This window comes from Humulus lupulus, chromosome 2 (assembly GCF_963169125.1).
Source record: "Humulus lupulus chromosome 2, drHumLupu1.1, whole genome shotgun sequence".
Classification (NCBI taxonomy): domain Eukaryota; kingdom Viridiplantae; phylum Streptophyta; class Magnoliopsida; order Rosales; family Cannabaceae; genus Humulus; species Humulus lupulus.
The window spans coordinates 57,619,384-57,633,182 of NC_084794.1; positions in this window are offsets into that span (position 1 = coordinate 57,619,384).

The window sequence follows — 13,799 nt, forward strand, 5'->3', positions numbered from 1 at the left end:
TTTATAATTATAACCTAGTCTTTTTAATATAAAAAATAATATTCAATTTTAATTTTATATAATTATTTTCAATAGTATAACGTAATTTGTTAAATTGTTATATATACATTTCATAACTAATACAAAATAATTGGCTAGTAATGAATCAATGAATTTAATCTTTCTAACAAATATAAGTTAACACTTTAATCTGACATACATATAAAAACATAGATTTCATAAATAAATGTCATTAATCTTGCTAACCAATCACTTTGTAGTGGTAGTAGATCTTCTTTGACATTGTATTCCTTTTTGTCAAACCATTGCAAAATTGAAAAGTTAATATAGATTAGATAATTAAATATTATATCTAGTTTTTCTTAAGCAAAAAAAAAAAGAGTTTAAAATATAACATACTTTCTTCTTGATAACTTCTGCCGAATTTGGTGCATTTACAAGATCATAAATGTATCTTAGTACATAATAACCACATTCATGACTTTCAGGTTGTTTTGGACAAGAACCTCTTAGCAATTTTGTAAATGTGTCGATGTATTAATTTTCGAAACATTGTACGGATGCTCTACAAAAATTAAAATTAATTAAATACATATTATACTCTCAACTTTTAAAAATTAATAATGCATACATTACAATTGAAGAACTTACTTTTCCATAACCTCCTTAATTATTGGTGGAGATTTATGATTTTTTAAAGGGTCCAAAATTATGGTCATCCCCCGCATCATCACGAGCACCAACATTCAATGTCGACTAAAACAATAATAAATTATGATTATTATAAAATAAAAATTCAACCATAGTAGTGATAATATTTAAGTAGTTCGTTCTTACTCAACAATCCAAGGAATGAAATATATTTGGCCTCGTCTATCCATAGTCATCATCCATTTGGCTATAAGATCCACCATATAATTTTTACTTTCATCATTGCCAATAGAAAGATGTTCGATGTCAAAAAATTTGTATAATTGTCGTGAATTTGGGTGCATGCTTTCCCAAATGCCTCTGTAGAATCAATCATTTATATTACATTTTCAATTAATAAATTAATATCGTCAAAAAAAAAATTGGGCAGAGTTTCCTTTGTTTCTATAGCATATCCAAAATTATAAGTACCTACAAATTCAATTCAAACAAAACATACAACAAACAACATGCATGTTCTCAACCATAAACCACCACAGCACACAAAATTCGCAGAACCTACTTCACTAAGACACACATGTTCTCAAGCTTCTGTTATCTCCGCAACACACAATTTCATCTCAAAACTTACTTCACTATAGATGAATATCTAATATATTCAAACTCCTCTAATAGTTTGTAATGACATAACAGATTGAGTTCAATTTGAATTGATACATACCTCTTAACAAACAGCATAGCTGAGGATCCAATATTATCCATGGAGGCTGCTTGATAAACGTCTTCCGAAGTGATGAAGATAGCCTCGCGCTTTCCTATAAACTCTGGGTCAACGGGAACTTGTACAACCTCATCTATTCCTTTAATGGAATAATACTCCTTCACTATAAATTTTAGACTCAGATCAATTTTTTCCCATTGGTTATCTATTAACCAATTTGAAGGTTCTAGTTGAGTTATTTCAGAGGGCATGACTACGTGAGATCCAACTGATGATAAATATGGGCTTGGTGATAGGGATTTGTGTTAGATGAAGATGGACCCTACATAATAGCATTTAACATATCAATATAGTGTACTCTTTTAAAAATAAAATTTAAATGTCTAAGCAAATAATTTTATACCTGACAAGTCACAATTAAATTTTTTGGCCAAGGCAGGAATGTGTCTCGTGCGTCCCCAACATATCGTATGTTACCAAAGGGAATAGGGATCTCAAATTCTTCTTGTAAGACATCTATAAGCAGGAGGTAAATATGTGCGTTTACCTTTCTGTTCAGGTGCTAAATCAGTTCATATACCCATTTCAACAAGATCTAAACGACTAGTTAAACCATCCTTAGTTTTACCGAGAATATCAAGTAATGTACCTATAATACTTTCGCACACATTTTTTTCTATAAGCATGACATCCAAACAATGTCGAACAAGTAAATCTTTCCAGTAAGGGAGACGAAAAAAATTTGATTTCCTTTGGAAACATCCATTTACTTTCTTGTTTTTTCCATACTTGAAATTAGTTTTCTCTACTTCATTAAGAATTTGTGCCCCGAAAGTGGCAAAGGAGCAACACCTTGTTCTTTATCACCATCAAATGCTTTTTTTTTCCCTATAATGATGATTTAGGGGAAAATATCGTCTATGACCCATATAAAAAATTTTGTGCCCATTCGATAGACGAATAGTCCTTGTGTTAGTGCAACATATTGGACATCCATGGTAACCTTTTGTGCTTAACCCTGATAGATTACCATAAGCTGGGAAATCATTAACAGTCCACAACAAAATAACTTTTAAGTTAAAGACTTCTTTCTTAAAACCGTCATATGCCTCAACACCATTTTCATACAAATCTTTCAAATCATCAATTAATGGTTCCAAATAAACATCTATATCGTGTCCCGTTTTTTTTGGGCCTGAAATCATTAACGAGAGCATCAAAAACTTTCTTCTCATCACTATCCATGGAGGAAGATTGTACATAACAAGGAAGACAGGCCACGAACTATGCATACTACTTAGAGATTTATGTGGATTTACACCATCGGCAGCTAGACCTAGACGAAGATGTCTTGCTTCAGTTTTAAATTCAGGATTTAAGTTATTAAATTTTTTCCAAGCCTGCGAATCTGTAGGATGTCGAAGTTTACCATCTTTCACTCACCTAGTCTCATGCCATATTAAGTTTTCAGAGTGTTCTGCACTTCGATATAATCGCTTAAGTCGCGGAATCAAAGGCAAGTACCACATCACTTTCTGAGGAATAAGTTTCCTAATCTCCTCACTCTTGTTAGGTTTGTAGTGGGGTGAATCACATTCTAGGCAAGTGTCCATGTTTGCATACTCTTTACGATATAACACACAATCGTTCGGACATGCATGGATCTTCTCATACTTCAAGCCTATGCAATTTAAAGTTTTCTTCACTTCATACGTAGACTTAGGGAAGCAATTATCTAACGGAAAAATCTCTTTAAAAGCAGCTCAAAATTGACCAAAACATTTATCGCTAACTCCATTTTCTGCTTTTATGTTGTATAATTTTACCATCATTGGTAATCTTTGTTTTAGACAACCATTGAACAATGGTTTATCTGCATCTCTAACCAATTTATCAAAATTTGAAGGATCATCAACAAACTCTTCTTGTGCTTCATCGAGCAATTCCATAGGATGATCGTCAAAATCACTATAACCCAAATCATCAATCCCTCGCCTCCCGAATGGATATGGATTATTATTTTTCAATGATTCCCAATGCCAATACCATGTACGATAACTTATATCAAATCCCCGACAAAATACATGATTTTTTATCATGGTAGTATTTCCTTTTGATCTATTACCACAATCTATACATGGACAATGAATTCTTTCCGGATCACTACAATTTGTTTGGCAAAATTCTAAAAATTGGTTGAATCCGTCTTGAAATTGTTGTGTTTATCTATTCTCAAGAATCCATGACTTATCCATAATGATAATATCTACCTAATTTCTAAGTCGATAATGAAAAGAAAATTAATATTGTAATTGAAAAAATTATGTTCAATTAATAAATTATAAAATGAAATGGGCAGAGTTCCATTTATTTCTATAACATATCCAAAATTCATATGTATTTACAATTTCAACATAAATAAAAACATAATTATTACATATATTAACTTATAAAACATGTTCAATTAATATTATAAAACAAAAAATTGGGCAGAGTTTCCTCTGTATTTATAGCATATCCCAAGTTATCTACCTATAAATTCACATCAAACAAAACATATAACAAACAACATGCATGTTCTCAACCATAAGTCACCGCAGCACACACATAATTCGCAGAACCTACTTCACTAAGACACACATGTTATCAACTTTCTATTATCTCCGCAGCACACAATTTTATCTCAGAACCTACTTCACTACGGATGAATATCTAATATATTCAAACTCCTCTAACAATAGTTTGTAAATATAAAAAATAAAAATAAAAAAATTAAGTAGTAATTATTACTTGCCTTCAAAATTAATCTTCAACAATTTCAGCACACCTCACACTCAAACAAATATTTCCTATAATAAAAATTTAAACATTAGTAAATATATGGTAATTAAATTGATCCTAAAACAATACAATTAACAAAAATATACTTTTAAAAAACCATTAGCAAAATAATATAAAAATTATGTAAGCAATAATATTTTAATATAAAAAATTATGTAAACAACACTATTATAAATAAAATAATACAAAAAATACCCTAAAACCGAAATATACATTAAAAAATCAAGTTTTTGTGATCAAAACATGTTTTGAACAATGAAAATGTCTTCTAATCCTATATAACCTTAAAAAAATGTTATAAAAACTTTGAAAATAACCATATAAACATACATTGAAACCCCCATTAAACCCACTCAATATTTCTTTATTTTTACACTAAAACTTCAAAATAAATCAAGATTAAGTATATTTACATGATTTCAAGATTTAAAATTCAAGAAAATGAAAAAAACAAAAAACAAAAAAATGGACAAAATGGGGCTTACCCGTGGCTGGGGACAGTGGTGGAGCGCCGTGTATGCCTCTATGTGAAAATGAAAAATGCAATATGAGATGGAAGAGTAGGGTCTCAGGTTGATGTAGGAAAAGGGAAGGCTTTTCTCCGTGGTTCTATGCTCAAAACCTCAGAGAAAAGTGTCCCACTTCAAACTTTTCACTGCATTTTTTTTAAACTGCAATAAAGTAGGGTGCGGACATTAAATATAATTTTTTTGAGTCTTTCAAACCTTTTCTCTAGGCTTTTTTTTTATTATTGAAAAAAACCGCAGAGAAAGCCTATATTTGTAGTAGTGCCGGTAGCATCTACGGGAAACCTAGATATTGTGGTAGGCACCATTTGGAATATATAAGTTAGACCGGATGAAGACTGGATCGGCCAGTAAGGTTTTAGATGGGTGCACAAAGGATTTTTGAGATCGTTGTTACGTTAAGGAATTAAGAATGCTACGAGATTTAGAAATGGATAGAATCAATATCAAGGGAATCATGAAGAACAGAATTAGTTCAATAGAAATAATTAAAGGTTAAGTTGAAGAAGTATTTGATTTGAGGGTTGATTAGATGGAGCATCTCATCATGGGACACGTCAATACTGTTTGCTATGAATGAAGGGTTCAATTGACCGGTTGTAAAGTAAGACAGTGTTCTCATAAATTGACCCTCGATCTGGTTATTACGAGATGAGGATCAAGGAAAGAGACATTTTAGGAATTACTTCTTGCACCAAGTAGGATACGATGGGTTTTCAGTGAAGGATCTTAACTGACCAATGCTTAAAAGACATAGGTATGTTTGACAAGTAGGGAATACAGGAATGGTAGAGATAAGCCATATTCAGATTGATTAGGGATGTTTTGGTCTACTCCCAGTTAGAAGCAGAACACAAATGACCACTTCATTGATAGTACCAAGACTAAGGAAGCAGGGTTACAGGTAAGGTTCCAGAAGGAGTAAGCTTCAATTTCTCCTAGGGTATTCAAGGTCATGTTATGGGAAGTGATGGGATCATGTATGAAGTGATTCAGATAGAAACACAACGAAATTATAAAGCAACACTTGAGGCATGAGAAGTACAGTGAGAACGGTAAAACACATCGGATATTACTTGAAGCATCTTCGAAGGCAACCATACCCTAGATTGAGGTAACATAAGATCCTAAAGTTTGTCTGAATAGATAGTTTCGTACCAGATTTTTAGAAGATGGAATAAAGATTGGGTAGCACATCATGGTATTAGAATAGTTATGTGGTGGACTGATACATAAGGATGGCATGATTGACACTACCCTCAATTAAAACATGAAACTGTAGTGCGATGCATCGAAGACTAGGATGCCCCCGTGTATGGACTGAGAATGGATGATTTTTCGTGCTTCACGAGAGATGAAGGAATAAGAACACAAATGTTCTACATGGGGCGTTAGGTTGATGGTAATGCCAGGTAGCCACAGTTAAGGTGCAGTGATGGCAACTACGGAATAGAAGTGCGTGTATTAGCTTAAAGAGTTAAAACATTTGGTCAACCATAGAGGAATAACCATGAGACTAAGGCCCTAGAGGGAATTAATTGATGATTACATGAATAATGAAATTTAGAGAGAAGATCGTATATGAATGGTTCAGAATCCTACTATTTTGGTATGTATGGGTTAAGATATGAGGATCGGATGAGCGATCCAATGGAAACTGGAATTGAGGTAGAGATTCTAGACGAGTCTTGTACTACCTCCTTATGATTGTTGTATCAAAGAGATTTGAATGAATGTTTGGATCTAAATTATGTATATTAGAAGGTAAAATTATATATTTGTGGGCCATAAGGGTGGATTACATTAGACTGCAGGTAATATGATTTGATACAAAAGTGTTGTGAGTCAATCGATTGAGTTAACACACTTCGGTTTGTGTGAACGGGTATCAAAATAATACATATGGGCAAAGGGAGACCGTATGTCTCCGTGGGACACTGAAGTCGATGGTATCGTACTGAGACCCTTTATTTGCCATGTTCTGGAAAAAGGTTGTAGAGGGCGATGAGTATAAGATTGAGACTTAGAATTATTGGTTACCTTCAGATAGATTGAAAATTTGAAGGAATGACTCAGACTTTAAGGATTTTACTTCAAATGTGTAAGTTTTTGAGATATTGAGATATGTACGGTCCCTTGATTAAATAGTCATGGTGATGGAAGCCAGTCAATGACTAGGATGATTATGAATAAGATACAGTGAGATAGGGAGTGAGAAGTACTCATTCCAAGTAATGAAATGAGAGACAGGAAGTATTGTGGTTCAGAATTGGTCCGGGGGACCAATGAAGTTATTGTGATTATTAGGGCATAAGTGTCTGCCTATTTGAAAGGACATAGGAGTTTGCAGATTTAAAGCATGGGAACGCGGAGTTCCAGGATGGGAGACTTTGTATTTCTCCAAGTATTGTGGACTAGAAAGGATATGATATTTTGGGAAAGAAAGAGGATCTTTGACTCCTGATTTAATAGACTTCTTAGATCCTACCAAGGACTAGACCAAAGGCCTATAGATTAGCCTTACCCTAGTTGGAGTGGTGGCTCATTAAGTGTTACTAGTGCCAATGTTAAGGAAATAAGTGTTAAGTATTACCATTGATGGGGTGAGAAGACCCTAGGATTTCAGTGGGATTTACTGCGCAAGGAAAATCTAATGGAATGTGTGATAAATAAGATAAAGTCTTACATAATAATATTATCACTCTATTGAGAGTATCACTAAGGGGTAGCAAAATAAAGGACTAGAATCTGAGGCTATAGTGTAATTTGTTAGATTCGTATCCCAACACATTTTAATAAATTTCAAAGACGAAATTTCAATAAGGAGGGGATAGTTGTAATGTCCAAAAATTACTAATAAGGTTTAGTGCCTTGATTAGCATGCCGAGAAGGCATAATTGGAGGTATGTGTTATTAATTGATTAAATGCGTGACTACGTGGCATGCATGATTTATAGGATAATATGAGTATATTAATATGCATGTTTATAAGTATTGAATATGCACGTGGGCCCATTCTTGTTTATATGGGCATATTTGTAATAATGGTCCGTTGAGGGCATAAATGTGATTATATGTGTTAAATAATTGAGGCCACATTATTATGTGGATATATATATATATATTTGTAGTATTCAGCTCGAGGTGATCCTAGAGAGCAGATTAGCAGAATAGTCATAACGGAATTTAATACCCGGCTTGGGGCGAGCCTAGGGGTACTTCGGGGACATACTCCCTATTTGGGATTTATTGTTTAACGAACAATTATTTGGTGATTAATTGGGCATGTCGGGATTAATTTGAAATTTATAGGGAAAATTGATGATTAGTGGGAGTTGAGGTTAATGACGATATTGCCCTTGTGGATATTAAAGGATAAGAGTATGCTCAAGGGGCATTATGGTCTTTTTATCGTAAGGATAGACTTCATCCTTTGACTGCTTAAGCTGCTTTAAGGCCTTAGGAAGCCTAGATGAAACTGGAAGCTAAAGCATCAAAACTCTCAGCTCTTTCCTTTTCTCTCTCACGATTCTCTCTCTCTCTCTCTCTTGGAGCTTTGCACAAGCCTTAGGATTTTGGGAACGAGGGCTTGCTAATTGAGGATGGAAATTAAGGATTTAAGCTAGGATTGGAGTGGAACAACTCAATAGGGATCAAGTTATTGATGAGGTAAGATTATAAACCTTCATTTGTTAAATTATGGGTTGGTTTTGGGTGTGCTTAGGGAGGCTTAGTTACCATATGATTTTGGGATTTAAGGTAGTTTGAGCTGGTAGTATTGGTCACATGTGTTGTTTAAGATGTGTTATTGAGAGTTCTAGGCTCAATTCTAGCTTTAGCACATGTTTTGAGGTAATTTCAGGTGGCACTCTGGGTTTGTAAGGGCGCGCCACGAGCCTGTTCTTGGGTGCCGCAGCCTGCGTGAACCCAGAAGGCCTAGTGGGATTTCAATTTTGTAGGCACGCTGCGACCCTAAGGGGCAAGTCACGTGTAGAGTCCAAGAAATTTACTTAGCTAAGATAGATAGTAGTATTATAGTATTTATAGCATTATCTTTGTAAATGTGGATTTTTGGTTCAGACCGGGAATTATTTGGACACTCATAGTAGTACTTGTAGATTTTCTAAGTTTAACCTATAGTTTAAGAATATTAATGTTAACCTAAGGTTTGATTATATGACTGATATTAAGGATAATATTTATTATACTATAAGGTTTAGATAAGGACCAATAGGATTTTAAGCACATGTTATGAATGGGTGATTAAAGATTAAGTATTTTGAGGATTAAATTTAATAAGGGGTAAAGTTTGAATGTTATGAGGTCAGTCAGCAGCTTTGAATACGTTGAGGGCTTAGTCAAGGCTGTTTACTCCATTCAAACTTAGCTAAAAATGTGTAATTTCATGTTTAATTAATCAACGTGTGCCGATATATCGCAGCTATAGGGGGCGATATATCGCAGCACGTAGATACGGAAAACACGAGACGATGCACGACAGCCTCGGGCATACTAGCCCAGGCGATATATCGCCTACAGGGGGCGATATATCGCCTCTATCAGTGTATTTTGAAATGTTTTGAAATCATTTCCCATTCAGCCATTCAACCTCTTGATAAGTCCTGCATCTTTTTGAGCGAGTCTTCAGCCTCTGCTGAACGATTATTCAAATTATACCTAAAAAGCTATTATTTTTATTCAAGTAAAATCTAGATCCTTTCATTCCTAATCTCTATAAATAGGACCTAGTACCCAGCCATTATTCATCTTTTGCTCTAAGTTCAGAGGCTGCAAGTGCTAAGTGAGTGTGAGAGTATAAACACCTGGATTTGGGAATCATAAGCTTATCAAACACTTTGGGACGTAAGGTTTTAGAGTATTTCGGTTTGAGGTGTAGATTGGTCTTACAAGTCTTCAAGGTAACCCAAAACTCTAGTTCAATTCTGTATTTGTTCTTTTAAGTTCTCATAATCTTATGCTCAGCCTCTAACCTTAATCTTTATTTTGGTTAGGAAATCTAAGTTCTTGAGCACATAAGTTTTGGTAAGTATGTTTCTCAAAGGTTTAGTCTTTCCATTCCTTTCATTTCTTCTTCTTCAAATCTACTCACCCTTTATATATGGTTTTAGGAGTGTTCCAAAAGTCCCAACTCAGTCCACATATCCCGGTAACTTTGGTAAGGAAAATAGGATAGAAATGCATATGTTATATGTTCTATATGTTATCTTATGTTTCTTATGTTATGATAAGTGTTATGATATGTATGTTTGTAGGCTTGGGCATATGACCCATATGACTAACAAGACCCCAAATAGATTATGGGCATATGACCCACTTAGCTAGTAAGACCCCACTAATCTCATGGGCATATGACTTGTTTAGTCTATGGGACCCCAAGTAATAATGGCCATTATAGTATGTGTATGTATTAAGTGTTATGTTATGTATTTATGATTATTATGAAATTTATGTACATGATGTATGTGCTAGATTTTCCTTGCTGGGCATTAGGCTCATTCCTTTTTGTTTTATGTGCAGGAAAATAGCTTTAGTGGCAGTAAGGTTCGTGGATGCTTGGGATTGTGTATCAATGGTGAATGGAGTCAAGGAGTCGAGAGTTCGATTGATTTTCGAGGATGTAGTCTTGTCTTACCTTTTTATGGTTTTACATGTATTTTTCCGCACTTTCTATGTAACTCCTTTTCACTTTAAGTTATGTTTTTTTTTAAAGACAATGGGTACCCATATCCTACTTATTTTATGAAAGTAACTTTTGTTTTCTACAAGTTTCTAATAAGTTTATGGTATTTTAGCAAATGTAAGTCTTATTAAGGTTTGTATGTATAGTTTCATTAATGGTCCAAAAGTCTATAGTAGTGGGTCATTACATCACGGCGTGTGTCTCTGGGGCTTAGGGCTGGGAGTCTATGGCTAGGGGGCGCACCGCGACCCTCAAGGCCATGTCGTGGCCCGCATAGGCACACTTATCCTAAACTATTTCGTTAGCTCGGGAACATAAATCTAAACGCCTGCGATGAATTCTACTACCTAGTTTAGTATAATTCAAGGTCATGGAGTCTAGTATTTTATTCGAAAGATTTTAATTAGTTTAGGATTTTAATTGTTATCCATTATCCCATTGTGACTATGTTATACCGCAAGGGCTTTAGAATAGGGATCGTGCACGCGACAGCCATACTCTATCTGCTCAGAACTTGAGGTAAGAAAACTGTACCCAGATTGTGAATGGGGCTTAAACCCCTGTTAATGAATATGTTATGAATGTGAACATAACTGTATCTAAGTATATTTGGATAGGCATGCTTGTATGTGCTGCCATAGACTACTTGTTATGCATTGTGCATTTATGATTATATTTGTTTACAGGCTGGCCTAAGGGTGACGGGGGCTGATAGCAAGCATACATAATACAATGCGACCTAAGGGTGCTAGACCTGGACATTATACATTAAATTGAAGTGTGGTTTGCACTTCACTATTTCTATTTGATTAATGAGTTTGGTTTATGCATTTGATTGAGTTGAATATTACCATTAGGTTGATTATTTATATCTTGTCATTGATTGGATCTAATGATTTATATTTACTACGATTATGTTGTTTCCTAGTTGTGCATGCGGATTTAAGTTTTCTTGTTGAGTCTTGGCTCACGGGTGCTATATGGTGTAGGTAAGGAAATAAGATAGTCGGAACAACCATTGGTTGTAGAGCTTCAGGGGCGGTGTGTACATATGACTTGCTTAGTGAGTTAAGCAATATTTTAAACACACAGTGTAACGGTCTTCATTAACCAGGGCATTACAACTTGGTATCAGAACCACGACCTAACTAGAAGTGTGGCCGACAGGGACTTTGGACCATCAAACCCAAAAATGCTAATAGGGTTTAGTACCTTGATTGGCGTGCCGGGAAGGTATGACCAGATTTATGTGGGATTATTGATTAAATGCGTGATTGTGTCATGGATGATATATATGATAATGTTATTATATTATATCCATGTGTTATGAGTATTAGATATGCATACAGGCCCTTTATTGTTTATAAGGGCATATCTGTGATTTTGGCCCGTTAGGGCATAAGCGTGATTATATGTGATAAATGGTGGAGACCACATTATTATGTGGATACACGTCTCGAAGCAATCCTAGTGAGCGGATTAGTGAAATAGTCACTGCTGGGTTTAATACTTGGCTCGGGGTGAGCCTAGGAGTATTTTGGGAACTTAGGGAATATTATGGGGTTTATTGAGTAATGGGTAAGTATTTGGTAATTAGTTGGACATGACGAGATTAATTTGGAATTGGTAGGTATACTCGAGGACTTAGCAAGATGTGGCATATGACGAAATTGCCTTTAGTGGCACTTGAGGATTTAGATTGATTTAAGGGGTAATTTGGACATTTGGTAAAGGGATATACTTATTTTTGGGTGCTGAGACTTTAGGAAGAAGTCAGAAGGAAGGAAACCATTGGAACCTCTCAGCACATTCTCTCATTCTCACTCATGTTCACTCTCTCTCTCCTTCACTTAAGCTTGAAGTTGTGGAAACTCTGAAGGAGAGAACTCAAGAAATTGAACTGGAAGAGCCTGGGGAATTAATGCTAGTATCAGTCAAGAGTTTCTGAAGAGATTAGGCTATCAACTGGGGTAAGATTCTAACTTTTAATTGCTGAATTCTATTGAATTATGGTTAGAACTTAGAGCTTGCGTGAAAGTTATTTCCAAAACTGAGTTGGGGTGTTTGATAAGTGTATGGCGTTGTTTATCGGTTGGGTATGATGTATAGGCTATAAGGTTAAGGATTCAAAGCTTAATTCTGAGTTTGGCTGACAATTGGAGTTGAATTTTGAGGTTTAGGTTAGGGAAAAAATGCAGGAAAAAGGCTGGTTTTCTGGGTTTGGGGGCTCGAGCCGCGGCCTTGTTCTTAAGGAACTGCGACCCGTGTGCTCAAAGAGGCTGGAAGGCCTCTGTTTTGTCTAGGCATGACGCGGGGCAAGGTGTCGCATGCCGCGACCCGTGTCCTTTACTAAAGAGGAATTTTGCGTCTGACTTGAGCGCGCCGCTACCCTTAAGGGGTTGGCCATAGATTAAATGCAAAACTAAGGCTGTTTGAGGGTTTTAGGCTCGGGACCCCAAATGTTAATGCTGGGGAAGGATCCTACTACCTGGTTTGGTAGAATCCAAGGACCCGGAGGCTAGATTAATATTCCGAAGTTATTTATTGGATTGGAATTTATTAGTTATCCATTATTCTTTTGACTAGGATTATTGTTACGGCTCAGGACTGAGGATCGTGCTCGGGATCGCTCTATATCTATTGCTCGGAACTCGAGGTATGAAAACTGCACCCAATTTGTTGTGTTTGGGACTGAGATTACCTATAATTGAACATATATATTGTGTAAATGTATGGCTGTTATGTGTAATATGAAAGTATTTCCTAAGGGTGCCAGGGCCGATGATAAGCGTACTGAATGCAGCTCGGCCTAAGCGAGTAGGGATCAGCTAAATAACTAGAGGACTTGGCCTAAGGGCGCCAATACCTAATTTCTTGTATTACTCATCGAAATATATGATGAAAGTATGTGTTTATCATTGTCTAGCTTTATACCTGTATTCTATTGATTAGTTGAACTAATTTGATTGAAATTGATGATATGTTGTTGTTGCTATCTATGTTTGTTGTTTATGGTTTTCTTGCTGGGCCATGACTCATGGGTTCTACGTGGTTTAGGCAAATGCAAAGAAAAGTTGGACCAACCATGAGTAGGAGAGCTCTGGGGGCGAAGTCTACATCACCAGCTGCTCGACCACCAGAACCGAGTGAATTTAGAGGAATTAGAGCTCTAAAATGTATTTTGCTGTTTGACTGGCTTTTGTTGTATCAGCATTTGAGAGTTTTATTTGCTATGTAAACCCTGTTTTTGGGATTCCGTGTTTCAAACATTTGTTTTAATGAAAATGAACAGCTTATGATCAATATCTATTAACCCTAACCTATCGGTTGACATTAGAATCACATTTATGTTCAAACG